A 24,046-nucleotide genomic window follows, 5' to 3' on the forward strand; every position below is an offset into this window, starting at 1 on the left:
GTGAAATTAACTATGATGATTCCCAGATTGATACTCCAGGGGGTAACAGAGCCCTTTTTTTGAATTTCCTTGCTGAAAAGTTTTAGCAGACCATCAAACTTTGTGTTCGTGATTAGGATATTATCAATCACATTTTGATTAAATATAATAAATAACACACACAATATTGACGCAAGGTAGGCTGGCAACTATAGTAGCCAGCCTCTGAAGAGGACAACGAAGTAGTTTTGTGTGCGCGTGCTCTGGTGTTCGCGTTTCTGGCCCTTGGGTTGCGAAAGAAAACGCCCTATTTTGTACCTGCGTGCCTGTGTCTTTGTGACATTTTCTGGTGGAGGTGCTGGGTACGGTAGATGATACGGTCCCCCTGAGAGCACCCCTGATGCAAGTCCATCGAGTATCTCAGCCGAGCTTACCCCTGTGCACGTACGTTCCAGCCGTCGTCTCCAGGGACTCGAGCCACAGCACGGTTTGCTGCCTGAACGTCAGAGGACTATGAATCAAACACTGCCTAACGTCACCGCGCCAGCACCAGCGCACCTGGTTATCAACCATCCCAAGACGCTGAAGACATTTCACGGAGCTGCTTTTGAAGATGCCGACGACTGGCTCGAGCATTTCAACCGGGTCGCCGTCATCAACGATTGGATCCCAGAGCGTAAGCTACGCTATGTGTACTGCTTCCTGGAGGACTCCGCGAAAACGTGGTTTGAGAACCATGAAGCAGCGCTTACGTCATGGGATGAGTTTCAACAGCAGTTCCTCAAGGCATTTGCCCGAGAGGACAGGAAAGAGACAGCGGAGCGTGCTATAGAGGCAAGGGTTCAAGGCCCTAACGAAAGGGTGACGACCTACGTAGAGGACATGGATCGGCTTTTCAAGCATGCGGAGCCCTCTATGTCCGAATCCAAGAAAGTTCGCCACCTAATGCGTGGTGTTAAAGAAGAGATTTTTGCCGGCCTGATTCGAAACCCGCCTGCGACACTTGCAGAGTTCCATGAGGAAGCCACTGCCATGGAGAGGGCCCTTCAACAGCGTGCCAGACAGTATAACCGTGGTGTAAACCCAAGTGAGGTCACTTCTGTCACTCTCGGCAATGACATCAGCGCGTTGCGAGAGCTTATCAGAGCTCTCATTAAGGAAGAGCTACAAAAGATGCAGGTGACTGCTTCACCTGCAGAGCAGCTCTCCATTGCGGAGATGGTACGCGCCGAGCTACGGCGAGCCGTTCACGCTCCCCAACCATCCGAGGCGCCACAACAGAGGCACTGCGTCGAGATGAGCTACGCGGAAGCAGTGCGACGTCCTCCATCGTGCAGTTCAACCAGCGTATTTTACCCCAATGAGCGACAGGCTCAGCAAATGGAGGTAGGCTTCCGCCCTCGCAGCTCACCGTTGATCGCCGAAGCAAGACCGAGAAAGAGTGACATCTGGCGTACACCCGACCACAGGCCCCTTTGCTTCCACTGCGGGGAAGCCGGACACGTCTACCGAACATGTCCATACCGTCGTGTGGGTCTCCGTGGATTTTCGCCTAATGCCCCTCGTCCACGACCTGGCGAGCGACCACAGGAAATAGAGAGTTTCATCTCTCGTCGCAGTATCGAACATCGGTCACAAGAGCCTTGCTCGTTGTCGCCTGCTCGCTACAGGTCACCGAGCCCAGCCTATTCACGCGGCGCTCCAAGACGCCGTTCACCCAGTCCTGCAAGTCGGGAAAACTGAGTTCAGCGACCTCCGGAGGTGAGGCCGCTGACGCTGACTCTACGGAAGATCCTCCACTACGACGACAGCGACAGCAGCAAAAAGATGTACAGACGCAGTCAAACATGATGCGAAGAGTGGTTACATCAAACATTGCGGTAACTGTGGACGACGAAGAAGTAATGGCGCTAATTGACACTGGAGCAGACACTTCTGTTATGAGCATGGGTCTTGCCTGCAGGCTGAAGAAGGTTTCTACCCAGTGGGCTGGGTCGCAGATACGTACGGCAGGAGGCCATCTTCTTACTCCGGTGGGGCGGTGCACAGCGCGAGTCAGTATTCACGGATTTACGTATCTCGGAGATTTTGTAATACTGCCGAGTTGCTCGAGGGACCTAATTCGCGGACTGGACTTTCTGCGTGATAATGGAGCCGTGATTGATTTGCAACAGTCGCAAGTGACGTTTTCTACGGCACACGCTTTAGCGCGCAACCCTCACGGCAGTTACGTCAATGCTTTGAGAATTGTTGTCGATGACGTCACGTTACCGCCGAAGAGTAGCGTGTTCACCGTGGTAGCCTGCGACGTTTTTGACGAATTCAACGACTATGAAGGTATTGCTGAGACAAATATCCCGCTGCTGCTCAAACGAAACATATGCATAGCCCGATGCCTTGTTCGGTTAGAGAATAAACGCTCTCGAGTTCTGCTGACCAACTTCAGCAATGAGTTTCAGCACGTTCCTAGAGGGACCACTGTCGCTTTCCTCAGTGAAATCGCCGACTTTTTCGATATCGGCACATTGGATACGACTTCACCGCATGCAAAAGCTTGTGCTGACCTGGGAAGCCGCATTCACGTTAATCGAGACTTGCCAGATTCACGAAAAGAGCGGCTGCTAAACCTTGTGAGGGAATTCTCGGACTGCTTCTCCACAGCATCGAAAGTTCAGCGTACCACCGTTACAAAACACCGCATTGTTACCGAGGAGTCGGCACGGCCTCTTCGCCAACATCCATACCGTGTGTCCCCGAAGGAAAGAGAGGTGATTAAGCGTCAAGTTCAAGAAATGCTGAATGATGACGTCATCCAACCCTCGACAAGTCCGTGGGCGTCACCTGTTGTCTTAGTAAAGAAAAAAGACAACACACTACGCTTCTGCGTCGACTATCGACGGCTTAACAAAGTCACGAAACGCGACGTTTACCCCCTGCCACGGATTGATGACGCCTTAGACCGTCTACGCCACGCCCAGTTCTTCACATCACTAGATCTCAAGTCAGGGTACTGGCAAATTGAAGTTGACGAGGGCGACCGTGAGAAAACTGCGTTCGTGACGCCTGACGGGCTGTACGAATTTAATGTGCTGCCTTTCGGTCTCTGTTCCGCTCCCGCCACGTTTCAACGCATGATGGATACTGTACTAGCTGGACTAAAGTGGCAGACGTGTCTTGTATACTTGGATGATGTCGTTGTGTTTTCAACCACATTTGACGAGCATCTTTCAAGGCTAAAAAGTGTCCTCACTGCAATAAGGAGAGCGAACCTTACCATCAAGTCCGAAAAGTGCTACTTCGGCTATCAGGAACTCAAGTTTCTCGGCCACGTGGTTAGCCCGGGGGGGTGTTCGACCAGATCCGGAGAAGTTGGCTGCCGTTGCCGATTTCCCTCGTCCTGGAGACAAAAAGGCTGTTCAGCGATTCCTCGGACTCTGTGCGTACTACCGCCGTTTTGTCGAAGGATTTTCGAAAATTGCGGAACCTCTTACAAGACTGACACGGCCAGATGTACCTTTCGTATGGACAGAAGAACAACAACAAGCCTTCGTAGAGCTCCGCAATCGACTGCAGACAGCTCCAGTGCTGGCACATTTCGACGATACTGCCGACATCGAGATCCACACAGACGCCAGCAACGTGGGAATCGGAGCCATTCTAGTTCAATGGCAGAACGGCGCAGAGCGTGTGATCGCTTACGCGAGCCTCTCACAAAAGCAGAGGCTAATTACTCTGCCACCGAAAAAGAGTGTCTAGCAGTCGTTTGGGCCATTAGCAAGTTTCGACCCTACCTATACGGCCGGCCATTTCGAGCGGTCAGTGACCACCATTCGCTCTGTTGGCTTGCCAATCTACGGGATCCATCAGGCCGCCTCGCCCGCTGGAGCCTCCGCCTTCAAGAGTACGACATAACGGTGGTCTACCGATCGGGACATAAGCATACAGATGCTGACTGCCTGTCTCGTGCTCCTATTTCCCCGACGTCATCTGACACTGAACAAGATTTACCGTTTCTTGGCATCGTCGATGTGGTGCGGATGGCTGAGCTTCAACGTGAGGACACTGAGCTACTTCCTGTCATCCAGCATCTTCAAGGAGAAGACGTTATCGTCCCACGCCGACTCTCGCGTGGTTTGACTACATATTGCCTGCGGAACAATGTTCTCTACAAGAAAAATCTTGAGAGCAGCCAGGAAACTTTCCTCCTCGCCGTTCCAATAGGACTGCGTGAGGAAGTTTTGCAGGCGTGCCACGACGATCCTTCAGCCGGTCACTTAGGCTTTGCTAGGACATTAGCGCGCATCCGACAGAAGTACTACTGGCCACAGCTGTATTCGTCCGTTCAGCGCTATGTCCGCACCTGCCGTGACTGTCAGAGGCGTAAAGTTCCACCCGCAAAGCCCGCCGGTTTCCTCCAACCTTTAGATCCACCTCGAGCACCATTTCAGCAAGTAGGAATGGATCTTCTTGGTCCCTTTCCTACGTCATCCTCAGAAAATAAGTGGATAATTGTCGCGACCGACTATCTGACTCGCTATGCAGAAACCGAAGCTGTGCCTAAGGGAACTGCAGTTGAAGTCGCCAGATTCTTTGTCCACGACATTGTTTTGCGCCATGGTGCACCTGCTGTTCTCATAACCGATCGCGGAGCAGCATTTACGGCAGAGTTATTGCAACAAGTCACCGAGCTGACGCACACCAACCACCGGAAAACAACAGCTTATCATCCCCAAACAAACGGCTTGACGGAGAGGTTAAACAAAACATTGGCCGACATGCTATCTATGTATGTTGATGTAGAGCACAAAACGTGGGATGAAATTTTGCCGTACGTCACGTTCGCCTATAACACCGCTGTACAAGAGACCACAGACCTAACACCATTCGAGCTTGTTTATGGCCGTCGCGTCACAACACCGTTAGACGCTATGCTCCCCGTAGACCAGGACAACAGCGGAAATGACAGCGTTGACGACTTCGTTGAGAAAGCCGAGGGAGCCCGCCAGCTTGCACGGAACCGCATTCGCGCGCAGCAAGATATCGACGCTTGCCGTTACAACCAAGGCCGAAGGAGCGTCCACTATCAACCAGGTGACTATGTATGGGTGTGGACACCAGTTCGACATCGTGGGCTTTCGGAGAAGCTATTGCGGCGCTACTTTGGCCCTTACGAAGTTGTGCGCTGCCTCAGTGACGTGAATTACGAGGTAGTTCCCCAAAGCTCCGACACCAGTTTAAACCGAAGCCGTCCACGTCCAGAAGTAGTCCATGTAGTACGGATGAAACCGTACCACGCCCGTGACTTATGAACACTTCGAACCTTTTTCTTATTACCCCAACAGCATGGGCTTTTTTTTTTTTCATTGACATGATCATTTTTTTTTCTTTCATGGCTACCTCTAGCATCTCAGTCAATCAACCGGGACGGTCTCTCTTGAAAGGGGGAAATTGACGCAAGGTAGGCTGGCAACTATAGTAGCCAGCCTCTGAAGAGGACAATGAAGTAGTTCTGTGTGCGCGTGCTCTGGTGTTCGCGTTTCTGGCCCTTGGGTTGCGAAAGAAAACGCCCTATTTTGTACCTGCGTGCCTGTGTCTTTGTGACAATATATTGAAAAAATGGGCTTGTCACCCCCTCAGAAATTTATTCATGTACATAATAAAAAAAGAGTTATGGAAATCCAATGAGTGGTTCCAGAGATATGGCTGGAATAAGCAGCCTCACTAGCCAAAAAAGTCATTTTGAGAAAACGACGTTTGAAAGTTTTGAGCACATAGGCAGTTCTAAAATGAACCTGCAGCGTAACTGGAGGTGTCCTTTGGCACTCTTTCTTTGCCGCCTTTCCATCTTCTCTAGGGATCGCTTCTTAGCCTTTTTCAAGCGCAGAGAATCTTTCTCGGCTGCCCGTTGAATGGCCAGGTGGCCAGGTGTTAGCCCCACTGATGAAGCTAGCTCTTGGGTGGCCCTGTAGCAGCCAGCATTGTATCTTAGCACTGCATCATGCAGTGCTGTCTCCACAGCAATCAGTGACGCATGCTGCTCTTTGGGCATGAGGGACCACAGCACAGAGTGAAAGGACTCTGATGCATTCTGCGTCTTTGCTCCCAGGCAGCGTTGCAGAAGAGAAGCCTGTGAGAGCCTCTCATAAATGGGTAGAAGTGCATCTGCAACATAGCGTGGCAGCTTGTACGAATGCTTCGGAGGTAGAACACCGGTAATCTTGCTGGCATTGTGACGACACCAGGAGTCTGCACCCTCTGGGCACAAGTCGTGGTGCGGCTCCTCATCTGTCGACGTCACATGGTGGTACGATGCCATCACTGCCCGCCGCATTGCAGCCACATCATCGGAATTGTTCCGTAGGGCCCAGCCATAATAATCTGTCAACTTGTCGATGAGGGCCTTTGTCAGCCTGCCCTTCCCTCCCAAAGCCTTGTCACTTTTCTGCACAAGGTTGCGAAGTGCAGTCCCCATCCTCTTCTGAACGTGGTTCAGGCATTCCTCTTTTGAAATGGGGACCAGTCCATAAACATTTTCTTGTACAAAGGCAGAGAAGGTGGCACTATCTCCATCAGACACGAGCGTTGTGTAACGGAGGTTGTGCTTCGACAGTGAGCGTGAAAAGAGGATGATAGCTGCCTCAACCTCCATTCTCCCTGATTTAGAGTCGGTGTTTTTCTGGCACACATGATTCTCCAGCCAGCATGCATAGTCTGCGTCTCCAGGCTTTGGCTCTACTTGGCAACCAAGGCACTGATTAGACAGAACAACGGCGTCCAAGATAAGGCCCGTATGGTATTCGATAATTGCCCCGACTCCAATATGGGATGTGTGCCCATGCTTGTGCCATGTTCCATCATAACAAACTGTTATATCCCTGGTGAAATATTGATCCTTTTCTTTGTAAGTGGCTTTTACAGCAGAAGCAGATTCTGCATAGAAATTTTCTATGCATTGTGTCTGCGGTTCCCTGAATTTCTTCAGCTGCTTCTGAAAGGTCTTGTGATGGAGGCCACGATGGGACACGTTCATCGCTGCCCAAAAGTCGTTGAGAGCTGTTTGTCCCTTGCCTATTTGTTTTGTTGCCATAATGGCTCTTACATTCACATCAAAGGCCTTTGTGTCATCCTGACGAGATGAACTCCATGAGCTTGAAACTACTCCACAATGCAAGCATACTAGCTCAAGCTTTGCAGCAAATCCAAGTTGGGTGCCACCTCGTACCTTCATCCCAATCGCGGGGCACCGGTGGCACGGGGTCCGAGATAGCAGGTCGTCTAGGGCATCCATTTGCACAAGGAAAAATTTTTCGCCTTCACTTGTAGCGGTGGCAGCTTCATGATCGCGCTCCATTGCCTGAAATTTTTGCTCCGTCGCTGGCATAGCGCCAAGTTCTCTTTGCACAGCAGCGCATTGTTGATCCGCCGCCTCTTTCTCCTCGCACGTCAGGAAACTTGTTCTCAAATGCACAGTTGACGACGCGATCGCACTCGAGGCCGATGAAAGAGAAGATGCGGAAGCCACTGTCGATGAGCACGAGACACCAGGCGCACTTGTAACGAAAATTCTTGCACCGGCGGAGCAGGAGTCCCGTTGCTAGGCGCGTCGATGCGACCACTCTCTTGCGTAGATGAAGCAGAAGCTGCCCCACAGGTACCGTCGGCGCGATCACCGTCGACGCACGTGCGAGCGGAGAGCCTCGCCGCGCGGACAAGCTTCATAGCTCGCTTCCCTGCACCGAACGATTGTAGCGTCTTCTTTTTCGTTGGGCGCATCGTGAGCGAATACAGCAACGGTCTCTTATAGACGGTTGAAAATCGTCTCGTAAAGACGGTTGAAAATCGTTTCGAAGACAGTTGAAACGTGGAGAGTATGCGAACGGCTGCAACGATACACGGAAGCGAGCGGAACACAAAGACGCCGAACGGAGGAGCAGCAGACGAGCGGCCGCATTGGCCGCATTATGCGCAAGAGCGCTACGTCATCGCGCGCAGCAGCCAATGGCAGTCGCGGGCTCCCCCGCGTCCTTGGGGAGCGCGCTTCGCCCAATCCCAGCTGCGCGCCTCAGCCGCGGGAAACTTGAAAGCTCTCGCGAGCCCTCCAATCATGAGCGGCTTGCTCCTCTCCTGCGCTGCCGCCGGCGACGCAGGTGGCGGGTAAAGAAAGAGCAAGAATTCACAAACAAAATAACACCAAAATGGCGGCGCTCCGTTGAGCGGTCGAGAAACTGCGATCACGCCAAGTTGGGGTATTTTGAGCGCTCGCGGGTTGCTCGAGGGCCGTCGCGGCATGTTCTAAACTTTAGTTCAAATGGTTTCGCGACGAATTAGATGTTGATATTTGCAGAAAAGGTAGTTTATGACACATACTGCCCGAATATGTGGTTTGCCAAAAATCGACTTTTTCGCGATTTTTCGGTTTTCAAAGGCCGCGTCCCCCCTTAAGGTTACACCTATCATTTTCCTTTCTATCGCTCGCTGCGTCGTCCTCAATTTAAGCCGAACCCTCTTTGTAAGCCTCCAGGTTTCTGCTCCATTGGTAAATACCGGCAAGATGCAGTTGCTATACAGTTAAACCTGGATATAACGGTATTGATAAATTCCCGGAAAAGTTCATTATAAAGGAGGATTGCGTTTTATGCTGGTTCAGCCCGAAAATTCGAAAAATACGTGCACAAATAAACAGAAGGGGGACTGAAAGCATAGCTAACCAAAAAACACTTATTTTACAGTAAAAAACTGCGTTATTATTGCAATAGCAATTGTATGGACAATCTCGACGGGTTTTGCCGTCGCCGCCTTGTTTCCTAACGTGCCCTTGCGCATCGTAATTTTCACGAGCGGGTAAAAGCGGTCGAGCACTGCTGAAGCAGAGATCAAAAGAGTCGGCACATCTCATATTGTCTGGAAACTGCATAAGATAACTTGTCCCACGTGTTAGAACTGCCCTCGTACAGGCAGAAAGTAAACCCGTCTTGAACGAGCACTTTTCCCTGGAGCAGCCGTATTTGCTCACACCAGCGTTTTGTACGAGTTCCACGATACCGTATTCAAAGGAGTCGGCTGCCAGCCTTACTTATAACATTACAATATTTTGCTATCGAGTTCATAGCATTGCATGCAACGTGCCGTTATGTTGCCAGAACTAATCGGCTAATCGCGAAAGCTACTAGACTGCGAACTCACGGCGCAGAACAAGACGGAAGTGCATTAAGAGCCGACCTCCGAAGATTTGTCGTCACCGTGGTCACGGAGAGTTTCCTTCAGTGCCTAAACTGACCTCCCCGCAGTGATGTGTTCACGGTGCTTGCTGTTGCCAGGCAGGTTGTTCGTAATTACAAAAAGTCTCAGTTTCGCTGCAAGTGCGAAGCGATGGATGCGATAGCAACTACTTGGAATGTAACGCTGAGAACAGCAAGCAGATCGAAACGTGCAGCGTGCTGTGCTCATGCACGAATGACGCATGAAAACAACATACTCAGAATGAGAACAAACTAACAACGCTTATTGCTCGATAGTTAATGCGCTGTTTAAACGAAAATGAGGCATGAAACGTAACCACAGGTGCAGATATGAGTGCGAACTAACAAGTGCCTCAGTTAATGTTATTACTGCGCTGTGTTTGAAAAGTGCACTCTTTTCACAAAAGACGCCTGCCCAGCGAGCGGAGAGATCTTTGTGCGCCCGGCAACTAAACGCAATCATTCCGGTTGAAGTCCAAGGCGTGTGATTTTCCCCACCAAAGGATAAGCGAGCACGCATAAGCATCTGGCACTTTCCCCCCACACCTCACTCCAACCGGCCAATGAAGGCCGTGGGACCGGCCTTCGTCAGGCCGGTCCCACGGCCGAAATGTAAAAAAACCTTTCCGTTTTTCGACGTGTGTCTTCTTTATAAATATTGTGTCTTCTTTATAAATATATATTGTGACCGCTGACTATGTACTTCATCTTCATCTTCATCTGTATAACCAAACCAGTGTAGTGATCATCATCGTATGTCACGCGGGCTGGCTCTCTGGCTCGTGCGTCTGGATTAAAAAAGGATAACCTGGTTGCTGCCGTACCGGACGTGGTCTCATAAGTGGTGGAGCGTTCTTTGGTTCCCACGTCCTCCTGCTCTACCCGTCACCCCTGGAGCTCCGGTCTGGTCGACGGTTGTGCCCTCAAGCAACAGCGATGGCAGAACCCAACCCGCCCGCTGCTGCAACCGCTTCTTCTCAGCCACTCTGGCTTCACTACACCGTGAGTACCTCTCATCGAGACCCTCCGGTATTCTCCGGCCTTCGCAACAAAGACGTCGAAGAATGGCTCGACAGTTATGATCGAACCAGCGTTTGTAATTATTGGGACGAGGCGCACAAACTGCGCTACGTTCCTTTTTACCTCGATGGCGTCGCTAAAACCTGGTATTACAACCACGAGAGCGACTTCTCCAATTGGTCGACCTTCACGGGGCATCTCCGTCAGGTATTTGGCACGTCTGCAGGATGTTCTGTAGTAGCGAAACAGAAGCTCGCAACCTGCATCCAAGGGGACGACGAATCGTATACGTCCTACATTGAAGATATTCTGGCTCTCTGTCGCCGAGCACAAAATGACATGACGGAGGCCGATCGCATCCGACATCTACTGAAAGGTATCAACTCTGTGGCCTTCAATGCTCTCGTGATTCAGAATCCGACTTCCGTCCGGGACGTCATCACTACATGCCAACGCCTGGACGCGCTTCATTCCATGCGCCTTCCACACGCCTCCTGCGACGCTTGCTTTACCAAAGATCATGAATTGCGGGCCCTTATCCGCACAATTGTCAGAGAAGAACTTCCTGGCCTTATTCTAGGCAACCCTACCGTTGCGTCTGTCTGCACATGACCAGTCTCCTGTGCGCTTCCCAGTGCCTTCGTACGCAGAAGTTGCATCGCGGGCCCCTGCACCAGTTTCAACCGTGCCTGCGGACGTCGCATGCGACCATGTGGCAGCGATGACAACGCAAGCGCCAAGGCCACGCCACTATTCTACATGGCGTCCTCCCCGCCCCATCTGCTTCTACTGCGGCATAAGAGGTCATATATCCCGTTTCTGCTGCCGCCGTCAGCAGGATGAACGACGTGGTTACTCAGCTTACGAGAGAGACTTTTCCCCGAGACCCGATGAATACGATCCCGCACCGTATCCATCCACCTTCCGCCAGTCGCCCTCCCCTCCACGGTCTCATGCTGGGCCTCATCCTTCTCGTTCATCTCGCCGCCGTTCTCCGTCACCGTTTCGGCGTACGTCATCACCCTTGCGTCCTGCTCCGATCTCTCGGGACTCGGAAAACTAGAAGGTGCAGTTTTTGGAGGGGAAACTGCTTGTCGACGGAACGCTACGACTCCTTCGTCTCGTCCTGCTAATTTACTGCCTGTTTCTGTGGAAGGTGTTTTTGTTGACGCCCTTATAGACACTGGTGCCGCAATTTCAGTAATTGATCGTGAGTTGTGTTTTCGCCTGCGTAAAGAGCAAACTCCTTATGCCGGTCCCATGTTATGCGGTGCTAATGACAGTCCAATTCACCCGACCGGGTTGTGCACTGCTCGTATTCTCATCGATGGAATCCGTCATCACATACAATTGGCTGTGCTGTCTTCGTGCGCTCATCAGATAATCTTAAGCTGGGACTTCTTGTCAGCGGCGTCTGCTGTAATTTCGTGTGGTCAGCCCCTCATTCGTATTACGGACACTGAGCTTTCTTCTTCTGCCGACCTTTCGTCGCCCAACCTTGTGAAAGCTGCGGATTCCCTCCTCCCTCCCGGACGAGAACGTGTCCTTATGATCAAGTCACGAGACATTCTAGATGGTGACGCTGTGGTTGCTCCTTGCCAGCGCTGTATTTTTCGAGGGATCACCATCGCATCTTGTTTAGTGCGGTTCTCCTGTGGCTATGCAAACATCACGGCCTGCAACACGACGCCAGAACCACTTCTTTTGCCTGAGGGGACCACTGTTGCCAGCATTACCGAAGAAGCACCGCTTTGGGTCGTCACTGGTTCATCTGCTTCGTCATCCTCAAAGTGTATGCCAGCGGAAGATGCATTTCCTGCTCTCAAGACCACTTTGTGTGAACATCCCAACCCAACGCAAACGGATGCCTTGCTAGCGTTATTAATGAAGCACAAAACTTGCTTTGACGTTTGTTCCGAAGGTCTGGGTCAAAGAACAGTGGCCACCTATTGTATCGACACCGACGGGTCCCGTGTCAATCGCCGCCGCCCTTACCGTGTGTCGGCTTCTGAACGCAAGATTATAGAAGAACAAGTCAACGACATGCTCGCGCGCAACGTCATCAGGCCTTCGACAAGCGCATGGTCTTCTCCTGTCGTACTAGTGAAAAAAAAAGGATGGCTCGGTACGGTTTTGCATTGATTACAGTTCACCCAACAAAATCACTCGTAAGGACGTCTACCCACTGCCTCGCATTGACGACGCTCTTGATACTTTACAAGGTGCCGAGTACTTTTCAAGTCTTGACTTGCGCTCCGGTTATTGGCAGATTCCAATGCACGAGTCTGATAAAGAGAAGACTGCGTTTGCTACGCCAGATGGGCTCTTTGAATTCAATGTAATGCCTTTCGGCCTGTGCAATGCCCCAGCCACATTCAAACGGATGATAGACACGGTACTGCGGGGATTAAAATGGAAGACCTGCCTTTGCTACCTGGACGACATTGTCATTTTTTCGTCGAGCTTCTCACAGCACCTGGAACGGCTAGACGAAGTCCTCATGTGTTTAGCTAAGGCCGGTCTCCAGCTCAACACTAAGAAGTGTCGGTTTGCCAGTCACAGCATCAAGGTATTAGGTCACGTCGTCAGTGAACATGTCGTTGAGCCCGATGCCGACAAGGTTGCCGCGGTACTGCACTTTCCTACACCAACCACACAGAAAGACCTCTGCAGCTTCCTTGGCTTAGCGTCGTATTTCCGCCGCTTTGTACGTGATTTCGCTACTATTGCGGCTCCTCTGCACAAACTTCTGACCACGAGCGCACCCTTTGTCTGGTCGGATGACTGCGAAGCCGCTTTTCACACCCTCAAGCGATGCCTCACATCACGGCCAGTGCTTCACCATTTCGACCCTGCAGCACCTACTGTGCTACACACTGACGCAAGTGGACTTGGCATCGGTGCTGTCCTTCTTCAGCGGAACCACGCTTCCAAAGAACAAGTCGTGGCCTACGCGAGCCGTACTCTGTCACCTGCTGAGCGAAACTACAGCATCACTGAGCAAGAATGTCTCGCCATCGTGTGGTCCATACAAAAGTTTCGTGCTTACTTATACGGCCGGCATTTCACAATAGTGACTGACCGTCATGCTCTGTGTTGGTTATCGTCTCTCAAAAATTTGTCGGGACGCCTTGGTCGTTGGGTACTACGATTGCAAGAGTATGACTACAGCGTCACATATAGGTCGGGCCGACAGCACCAAGATGCCGACGCTTTGTCCCGTCGCCCGCTCTCGCAAAGCGCCGAAGTGTCACCTTCCATCGGTTCGTCACCGCCCGCCAAAGTGACCAAACAGACGGCTGCTGCTTCGAAACAGTTAGTTGCCTCGGCGGACCTTTCGTCCACAGATCTCTCCTCGCTCCAACATGCCGATACCTACTGCCGCACAATCATCGATTGGCTCACTGGCTTATCGCGTGCTCCAAACAGCCGCCTAAGATGACAACTTGCCCGTTTCAAGCTTCAAGAGGGAACATTATGTCGGCAAATTTACCATCCTCTCGGTAACCAATGGGTTCCCGTCATTCCTCGCTCACTTCGTCTGGAATTTCTACAAGCGTTTCATGACTATGCGACAGCTGGCCACTTAGGGTTCCACAAGACCTACGACCGCCTCAGGACTCGCTGCTTTTGGCCTGGCCTCTCCACTTCTGTCGCCAAGTACGTCGCTTCCTGCGCGTCATGCCAGCACCGAAAACGTACCACGTCTCTTCCCGCGGGGCCATTGCAACCACTGCCGTGCCCGTCCACTCCCTTTGAATTTGTGGGCATAGACTTATACGGACCTCTTCCGCTTACGCCAGCCGGTCACCGTTGGATTGTTACTGCCGTAGACCACCTTACTCGCTACGCGGAGACGGCAGCTCTTTCATCTGGTGCTGCCTCTGAAGTAGCTGATTTTTTCCTTCGTGCCATTATTTTACGACATGGCGCACCGCGTGTGCTCCTTAGTGACCGTGGCAAGACATTTCTTTCACATGTCCTTGCTGAAGTCTTACAGGCCTCTAACACCATCCACAAGACCACATCAGCGTATCACCCAGAAACTAATGGTCTGACTGAGCGTTTTCACCGAACTTTGTCCGACATGATCTCTATGTACGTGCAACCAGATCACAAAAACTGGGACACAATACTTCCTTTTGTCACGTTCGCATATAACACTGCCATACAGCGTACAACGAATTTCAGCCTTTTTCTTCTCGTGTATGGCCGTGTACTGACTTTTGTTCTGGACACCACCTTTTTGTCCACATCTTCCAATCCATCTTCATCTCTCCCGGAAGAGTTCGCCGCTCACGTCGCCCACTGTTGTGAAATCGCCCGCGCCAACACTGCTACCATTCAGGACAAGAGAAAAATCGACCTTGATGCGAAGCGTCGAGTTGTTGTGTTTCGCCCAGGTGACGAAGTCCTTTTGTGGACACCTGTTCGTGTACCTGGGCTCTGTGAAAAATTTCTTCACCGGTATCTCGGTCCATACACCGTCCTGGAACGAACATCTGAAGTGAACTATCGCGTTGCTCCTGTCAACGCGGCTTCTGATCGTCGTCGCCGCCACACCGAGATCGCCCACGTCTCTCGACTGAAACGATATATTCGGCGTCCCAACCTTTTCTAACTTGCTGCCCTCTTTCGCGAAGGGGAGAAAATAGTGTGAGCGCTGACTATGTACTTCATCTTCATCTGTATGACCAAACCAGTGTAGTGATCATCATCGTATGTCACGCGGGCTGGCTATCTGGCTCGTGCGTCTGGATTAAAAGAGGATAACCTGGTTGCTGCCGTACCGGACGTGGTCTCATAATACACACACACACACACACACACGCGCGCATGCACGCACACACACACGCACACACGCACGCACGCACGCACGCACGCACGCACACACACACACACACACACACACACACACACACACACACACACACACACACACACACACACACCCTGCTTATAACGATCCTGAGCGTTTCGCGGCATTCGTTCACTCTATCCCGAAGTTCGTAGTAAATAAAACACAGCTTTTTAAAAAAAGTTGCGCTTGAAAACACACTTTTTATGCCCCCAAAAGTTCGTGAAGCACGTGTTTCGAATAGCAGAAGCGATAAGAGCTGTCTCGAGTTCATTTAAAACGGCAAGGTGCTCGTTCGCCAAGGCCCATGGCATAAGCTGCATGAGGCACTGACTCCAAAGTTTCGTCGTTCTCGCAATCCGATTCCTCCAAATTGCTCTCGCCACGTACTTCATTCACAATGCCCTAATCTGTGCACGATTCCGCAGCGTCGGCATCATCATCGGCCGTAATTAAACCATCGCAACAGATGTCCCACCCGCTCTACCAGGTCGGAGTCGACGACACGCGCCAGAAATCGCCGCCGCAGTGGTCCTGTTCGGAAGCTTCAGGCTCGGCATCGGGCCTGACGTGGACGAAGTCGGCCTCGCGAAAACAGTCTCACGCGCATGTAGCCGTCACTGCCACCCCTCGAAATATTCACCATCTCCACAGCTGCTTACCGGGACACCCTAAGCGGCAAGTTGGCTGCCAGGTGGTCAACAGCTATGAGCAGGCGCTCCACAACGCGGCACCTAACGCGCAGATTACGCTCGAGCCAAGCGGTCACACTTCGACGTTTTGTTGAGCGGCAGGAAGAAGCGTGCTAGTCCTCCCGTCGGCCATCATGACCACACACGCACACCAAGAGCCGAGTTGTGCCAAAGTCATAAAATTGGCTGCAATGGCACCACGCTGCACCACAATGCCTGGCCAGCCTCAAAATTTTCTCAGTTGCGCTGATTTCAGGGAAAAATGAAGGCCACGCTAGCCACCTGTAGTTCGCGTCCTCAATCAGTCTTGGGATCTATGTGCGCCGACTCTTGCCGTACACTACGGCAGGACACTCGCAAAATGTAATCGACCAAATAAAGTAAGAATGCCACGCGCCCATTGGTCCGCTGATTGCAGCACACCAATGGGCGCTGTGATCAGCGGACAGATGAGTGCTGCAATCAGCCGACAGATGAGCGCGGCGATCAGCGGTTCTTTGGGGCAAATATGAGCATCCCAGTCGGCAAACCCGGTTATGGCATGTTAGGAACTAGAGCTGGAAGTGTATGCTGCTGTTACTGCGCGTGAACAAACTCTACGTGCTGTGAATGTCCGCATTGCCAGCGACCACGTTAATTTTCTTAGCAGTAGCACATAAAACATTTAATGGTCTTGAAGTTGCATCGTCCCTGCCACGGTCCTGGCAATATACAGCCAAACCTCAATATATCGAACACGGATATATCGAATTATTGCCTATATCGAACGGTTCCTATATCACGCGGAAAATCGCATACATTATTGATTTTTTTTATTTTGAACAAAGTTTGACATATAATGGATATATCGAACTCAGCCACCCCAAACCGCTCGCGCTCCGTTGACAGGCGGCGAGCTTTCCCGCAACTCTCGAAAGTAGCGGTAGAGCGGCGGGCGTTTACGAATGCTGCACACATCGATGGCGCCGAGAGCGCCACTTTAACGTAGTGGCGTACGCGCGCCGCAGCCTTGCGGTAGAGGTTCTTGAATGAGGAATGTGAAGAGAAAAGCGCGGAGCTGTTATTTTCTTTCTATACGAAGGCACTGACAGGGCTTCGCGCGGGGGAAGGGGGAGTGGGAGGTAAAGATTGAGAAGGAAAGTATAGGACGGAAAGGACGCAGACAACTGTCTTGGACGCGGCCCGAGCTGTCGCCAGGAAAGGGAAAGCAGTCAGGCGAGCCGGTATGGGCGCGCCATGTGCGCGTTTTACACCCGGACTCACGCCGCAGCCTTAAAGCTTGCAGTCGTTGCAGTTTCTAAGGTGTCAACAGCACACTGCGCACTTGTTGCAAGCTCCTCCCCCGTAGCATCGGCAGGCATCGGTCGTTGTGCTCGCAATGTTTGTGCGTTCGGAGTTAGGCCTGTCGCACGCTGCGCGTGCGCGACAGGCCTAACTTTGAACGGCGGAGCTCACGAATGTGCAGATTGTCGCCGATGCTACTGCTGAGCAGCCAAATGAAGACTCTGCCGAGGTGGATCCCGCAAGCACTGATGGTGCCCCGCTCCCGACATCAGCTGAGGGCGTAGCTGCCTTGGCCCTTGTGCACCGCCACTGCGGCGCGATTGAAGGCACCGGCCTATCACTTATGGATCGCCTGGACTATATTGAGGACGCAGTCGTCAAACACGCCATGGCCAAGAAAAAGCAGGCTACTCTTTTTCAATATTTTAAACCAACACAATAAATACCATGTTTGAATCTTCAAGTGAGTATTTACTGCCCCATGCTTGAACGGTTCATTGGTCGTTTTCAGCAGGCTGTTGATTAATTTTTTTCGTGATTTTTTATATCGAATTCTGGATATATCGAACTATTTCGCGATCGCCGCGCCGTTCGATATATCGAAGTTTGACTGTATATCTGGTACCGTCACCGGGTAACCAGGCGCGTGTCTATTACTTTACCTGATCCAATGCGCCTTGCAAGTGACCTGAAGCGGCACCTAACCCCACAATTGGTTGCCATAGCAACAGCACATACGATAGATATGCAGTGCCATTGCTTGGTCAACGCGCACGCGCCGTTGTTATCTTGTATGGCCAAATGCGCCTTCAAAGCGAGCCGGAAAGTTGTGCCTAAACCTAACTTCATTGTGAAAAAAAAGGGGGGGGGGGGGGGGGGGCTGAGAGGTGCTGCAGCAGTTTGAAAATTTCTTGGCTTTATTTTAACCCATGCAGGACGTCGCTGAGGCCACCTTCGCCGCAGTACACTGGTGGCCTGCGAAAAAGCGTTTTAAGATTCGGAAGAAGCTTTTAGCATTAGTCACGGGACACAGCACAGTTTGTTCAGTTACTTATGTATGTATACGCTGAATAATTGTGAGTACTAGTATGATCTCTGACGTCTAAAAAAAGTTACTGGCAAATATTTAGAGCATTATATAACATTTGTGTAGCCCTCATAAAGTAAAAACCAAAACTGTGTGCCAGTTTTTTTGTTTTTTTTTATCTTGGGGTGGCTGTTTTCGCCACCCCAAGGTCATCAATTTGGCTGATCCACATTTGAATCATCAGAGTATGTCAAAGGATTTGAGTGGCATGGCAAAGGCTAATATGGACTTCATCATTGTTTGCTGAGTGAGGTGGTTGAAAATACTATTTTTTATTAAAATAGCAGTGCTCACATTCACTCTGCACGATTGAGGGGATGTTGAATGGTTTGTATTGTAGGGGTTTCGAGGCTGCTTGACCCCAAACCCTGCTGGGAAGACGCGGAGCCAGACCAGGAACCTTGTTAATTCCTCTATGCCTTAGCTGCAACTGCCCGCTGCCAGTGGCAGCCTCGTGCCATAAGTACACCTATGATCGTTATTATCCTCTTCTTCCAGCGCTCTCACACTAAATATTTTTTTTTTCAAATTGCAAGCCTTCTTTTTGATACTGCTCCAAATTCGATCTTTCGTGATTTAAAAAAGTTACTTTTTGTCCCTGTAACCTGCTCCAAATTAGGAATTTAGTCCAAAGGTAACATTTTGCTGCTCTAAAAAGTGCTCCAAATTTCATTTCGGCTCTTGCACACCTGCTCTGTGCGACACATTCATTATTGACCAGAAGTTGTTTAGCCCAGTTGCTTCTTCGTCGTGGTCTTGATGGCTTCCATAGCACGCATTTTCACATCGAAAACCTTGCTCCCCTCCATTCTTGATGAAGACCATTGACTAGAAGCAATACCACAGCTATTGTAGGTCAGTATCATTCATGCCCCTAAACCATACCTTGTTCCCATATGAAGATTAAGTTTCGGCTGAAAGCATTTTGGACATAAAACATTTTTACACAAGTAATTTATCGCTGCTATCTGCGCAGCATCTGCTATTATAGATAGCATCTGCAGATGCTATTAAATATAGCGTCTGCGCAGCAGCTGCTATCTTTGTCTGCCAGTTCCACCTCTGTGCATGGGTCAGTCTTCTCAACAATGTTCATTTTTCCCACAGTTGCCGAAACAGACTATAGTGAAGTTTTCATTGCCTCTGTGTTCTTACAAGAGGCTTGTGGCGACACATAGTGCGGCTACAAGTGAGCTTGAATTGTACTCACAATTACTGATGGCATTTCATCTATGTTCGATGAACATGACCGCAGGTTTCGAACAGTCGTCGAGTGATGAACACTGCCACGGGTTCAAACAGTCTTCGAACAATGAACACGACCACAAGTCCGAACAGTTGTCAAATGATCAACACGACCGCGGGCCCAAGCAGTCATTGAGCGATGAACACGATCTTGGGTCCAGGAAGTGGCCTTGGGTCCACACAGTCGTAGAGCCTTAGCACGGCCGCGGATTTAACAGTGAGCTTCTTCGATTTACCAAGTCCCGGACCAGTTGCTGGCGGCTCGTGGACGCCTTGGCTTATAGGTAGCTACGTCTCATTACATGTGATCCAAAACTCCTGAGCCAGTCGAGTGGTCTCAAGCCATCTGCGTGCGTCAAGGTGGCCGCTTTCGCTGTGGCGTCTATGCCGTCTGTTTGATCCAAGACTGCGACACCGGCCATGAGACCTACCCGATTTTGACCTTAACAGCGGTTAGGTAGGGAATTCTAAATATTTACATTGTGACATATACAGCGCAGACCACTTATAATGTAACCGCTATTTGCGCGGGACCGGTTATAACGTGGGTTTTTTTGACCACCGATATGTCACCCATAGAACTCAATGTATAGGCCGACCGTTTATTCCGTAGGCGCGCGAAGGAGAGTACCGGTTTTAGCGCGGCGTTTTTAGGCACGCGACCATAAAATCTGCGAACGGAGCATGGTCGGCACGGTTTCCTGGCGGCGTTCCCGGTGCGCCGGAACGATGGGAGTGTGAGCGGGAGGGCGCACGTGGAGATCGCCGCGAAAAGTCAAACATTGCAAAGAAGAAGAGAGGGTACAGTTGGGAGGGAGTTGGGGAGTCCTTGGAAGGAGGGAGCGTGTTTTCGTCACCGTGGCGACCGTGGCAGCGTCCAATCCGGGTGCGCGCTGCGCGGAGTGGGGGAGAGAAGCGGTAGCATGCTTTTTTTTTTCTCAACCTCCATCTTTTGCCGCTTTGGATTTGCTGTGTGCGCTTTGCCGTGTCGGCGGCGTCTTCAAGCGGTGTGAAAAAACGCCGTGTCTTATCGCTGGAGATTAAGGAATGCGTCGTAAGGGACAATGAGAGTGGCCTGAAGAAGGCATCGGTGGCGGCGAAATACGGTGTTTCCGACACGACCGTGTTGACCATCTACAAAAACAAGGACAAACTGCGGCAGCAACTGAGCAAGATTCGTTTTCCCTGTCACGGAAGAGAATACGTACGTCAAAATACGAAGACGTGCACGCAGCGCTGTTCAGGTGGTTCCGCGAAGTTAGGGCTCAGAGCATCCCAGTAAGTGGCCCCATGCTCCAACATAAGGCCAAGTGTCTCGGAGCTCTTTTAGGCCACGAGGACTTTAATCCACTCAACGGGTGGATTCAGCGTTTCAAAGATCGCCATAGCATCAGCTGCAAAGTGGTGTGCGGAGAAAGCGGCGCTGTCGACGACGAGTCTATCGAAGTCTGGCTTCGCTTGAACTTGGAGAATATGCTGTCGACCTATACTGACAGAGACATTTATAATGCCGATGAAGCTGGTTTATTTTATAATCTTTTGCCCAACCGCACGCTTGCGCTGAAAGGCGAAGTCTGCTCTGGCACATAACTGTATTGTTTTGCGCTAATTTGGACGGGAGCGACAAGCGCTGCCTCTTTGTCATAGGTAAATCGGCAAGGCCACGTTGCTTTAAAAAGCGAGAGTGCCTGCTAGTGACCTACAAAGCCAATAAAAAGGCATGGATGACGAAGGGTTTGTTCACCAGCTGGCTTTGCAAGTTTGATGAGGATATGATGGCAGAGAAGCGGCGGGTCGTGCTTATCCTCGACAACTGCACGGCCCACAACGTCAAGCCGAAGTTGACCGCAGTCAACCTAAAGTTTTTGCCTGCCAACACTACAGCAAAAAGTCAACCTCTCGACCGAGGTGTCATCGCAACCGTAAAGGCACTGTACAAAAAGCGCATTTGCGAGAGAGTTTTGCTGAGCATGCAGCAGCAGCAGCCTCTTAAAGTGAACTTAAGAGGCGCAACTGACATGGTCCTTCATGGTGGCAGGTAAAGGCCGATACCATAAGCAAGTGTTTCAAGAGGGCAGGCTTCGTGCGCAATGCAGAGGCTCTGGAAGACGATGAGAAGAGCGACACGTCGCTCGCCGATGAGACCCTCAACACTGACGAGGTGTGGTCCTGCCTCGTTGACAGCAACTTTGTAACTGCCACCGACACTTTCCAAGAATTTGTCGATGCCGGGGAGTCGGAGCTTTCTGTCTGCGAGGAAGCGAGCACAGATGACGCGATCGTCGCAGCCATGCGTGGTAGTGCGGAGGTTGCAACGGACGACGAGTCGGATGGCGAAGACGATAATGACCTGACGCCAGAACCAGATTTCTCGTGCAAAGAGGCATTGGAATACCTCGCTAAAGTGAAAATGTACTGCGCGAAAAACAGTTTGAGCGAGAAATCGCTTCAGTGCTTAAGCTTTGTGGAGGACAAAATTGTTCGCAGCGCTGTTCGCAAGCATCGCCAAACGAAAATAACGGCGTTCTTCCGCTGGTGCCGGACTTGAGAACTTTGTTTCCGTGCGGTGTTGTGATTGTGTTGAATGAGTCTGCGAGTGAAAAGTGTTGTAAATTGCTTTTTAAAGGTGGGTTGCCCTTTGTACATAGGCAAAGGCCAAAAAAAGGATGCTTTGGTTATAATGCGGTACCGCTTATAGCACGGATTTTTACAACTCCCGTGACTTATGTTATAAGCGGTCTACACTGTATTTCTCTAAATGAACTACTGCATTTTTGATAGAGGTGAAAATGCTATAGGCCTGTGTGCTCAGATTTGGGTGCATTTAAAGAACCCTAGGTGGTCGAAATTTCCGGAGCCCTCCACCATGGCGTCTCCAGTGATTCCACTTTCGCGCTAACTGCGCCAAAGTGCGCCAAATCAGATTTACTGTGCCATCCTGATAATATCAGCAGAAATTGCGCCAAACTGTGCGAAAGGCAGATTTGGGATGGTTTATCCCTGGCAGTGGCCACAGCGGCGCATCAATACATGTGCACCTTGTCCTCGGGGCCACCGAAGTCTGAATAAACAGCGTGCGACCTAAAGTACACTACCTATTTTAATACTCTTAATAAACAGCGTGCGTCTAAAAATCCACAATGGTGCCCACGCAGCTCTGTTGTGCCAGTCCGCTTAACGGCAAAACATGCTCTCCGCAGGGGCTCCTGACGGCTATAGTCCAATCGCTAGCGTAAAACTGTGGCTGCGATTCATCGGCGAACATCATCCATTCTAGGAATGCTACTGATAGCTTGTTTGAAGAGTTGCACGGCATGTAATAAAGCAATTTTCACTAATAACTGCACGCGTGCCGCCAGAATGTCTGTCACGTCTATGCCTGGACATCGCGATCTAATTTTCTGGACTTGGCGTCCACAGAAAAACATGTAAATAATAGGAACGCGTTGACGCTTTTCCTCTAATATACTTTACCGTGGATCATCATACAGAAAAGCTGTGTCCTAATTCTTTCCACCAGCACGTACATTCGTGTTTGTAATCGCTGGGGCAGTAAAAGCCCCTAAAAGACCCTGCCCTTTGGAACTCGAGGTTGCTAGTGTCCGAATTGAAAACTCTCGCGTGCTTTCTTTTTAAATATCATCTCGTTTATGAAAGCATGCCTCCTGGTCGGAAAAGCTGCAATTCTGTTTTAATATGCGCAGCTATAGTGAGGACATTTCTGGCGGCTCTGGTGTCGAAAAGCCTGTGAAGTGGCTACACCTTGTTACAACTCCGCCTCTCGCTTTCTAGAGTCACTAGCTAAAGGGTAAAAAAATGAATGTCACAGCATCACATTTATCACATCGTTTTCAAGGGAGAGGTGGAGAGGAGGCTGCGGCGTCACTTGAGGTACCTGGCGCGTGCTATCTCGAGGCATTAAGAGACTGCTCGTAAACTTTCTGTGCTACTAACCTCTGCTTGGCGTTTAGATAACTGATAGCACGAAAGCTTCGGAAACTAGAGTGAACATTGTCCCTCTAGCCAGCGTTCTCTTGAGTTACGTGATATTGGCAGTATCGGATCTACAAGATACAATTCATTAGTTTCACTTATGCTCTTAACAATGAATGCAATACCAATAAATTGTATTTTTATACCAAATAGTAAGGCTGACGTCATCCCCTGAAAAGCGCAAGCAGCAAGGTCGCAATTGCCAAGGTCAGCGCACTCCCAAAAACTTGCTGCTCTCGCAGTGTTCGATATCCGCAACTGGGGTGACTAGATACCCTTGAAACAGCTCTTGCATGCCGATGAAGCTGCGGATGGACACGGATTTGTCTAGAGCGCCTGACAGGCCGCTCTAGCTGGGGTTTTCTTGAGAAGTATGTAAAGAGAAACGTCGTAATGCTACCAAACATGGTCGTACTGCCATGGCTGCCTGGATCGGGCGCACGCGGCGGTGTTTCTCCGGTTGTTTTATTCGGCGCGTGCCCCATTGAAAAACTGTAATTGGAGAAGTTCTTCCCCAATTACAGTTTTCTCCCACTCCCCTGCAGACGACGCCACTTCGTAGACATGATTGGAGAAATGCTCATTGGACGTCTATCACGTGGTGACTGGAATCAAGGTACACTATTATGTATTCTTAATCGAGCTTAAC

At 50.7% G+C, this 24,046-nt stretch overlaps 1 protein-coding gene across 11 annotated transcripts in view; it reads left to right on the forward strand.

Annotated features, from left to right (window-relative positions):
• The window catches only part of LOC119167714 (uncharacterized), a 537,665-nt gene that overhangs the window by 142,340 nt on the left and 371,279 nt on the right, over window positions 1–24,046 (forward strand). The window lies entirely within an intron of this gene.

This window comes from Rhipicephalus microplus, chromosome 6 (genome assembly GCF_043290135.1).
Source record: "Rhipicephalus microplus isolate Deutch F79 chromosome 6, USDA_Rmic, whole genome shotgun sequence".
Taxonomy (NCBI): Eukaryota; Metazoa; Arthropoda; class Arachnida; order Ixodida; family Ixodidae; genus Rhipicephalus; species Rhipicephalus microplus.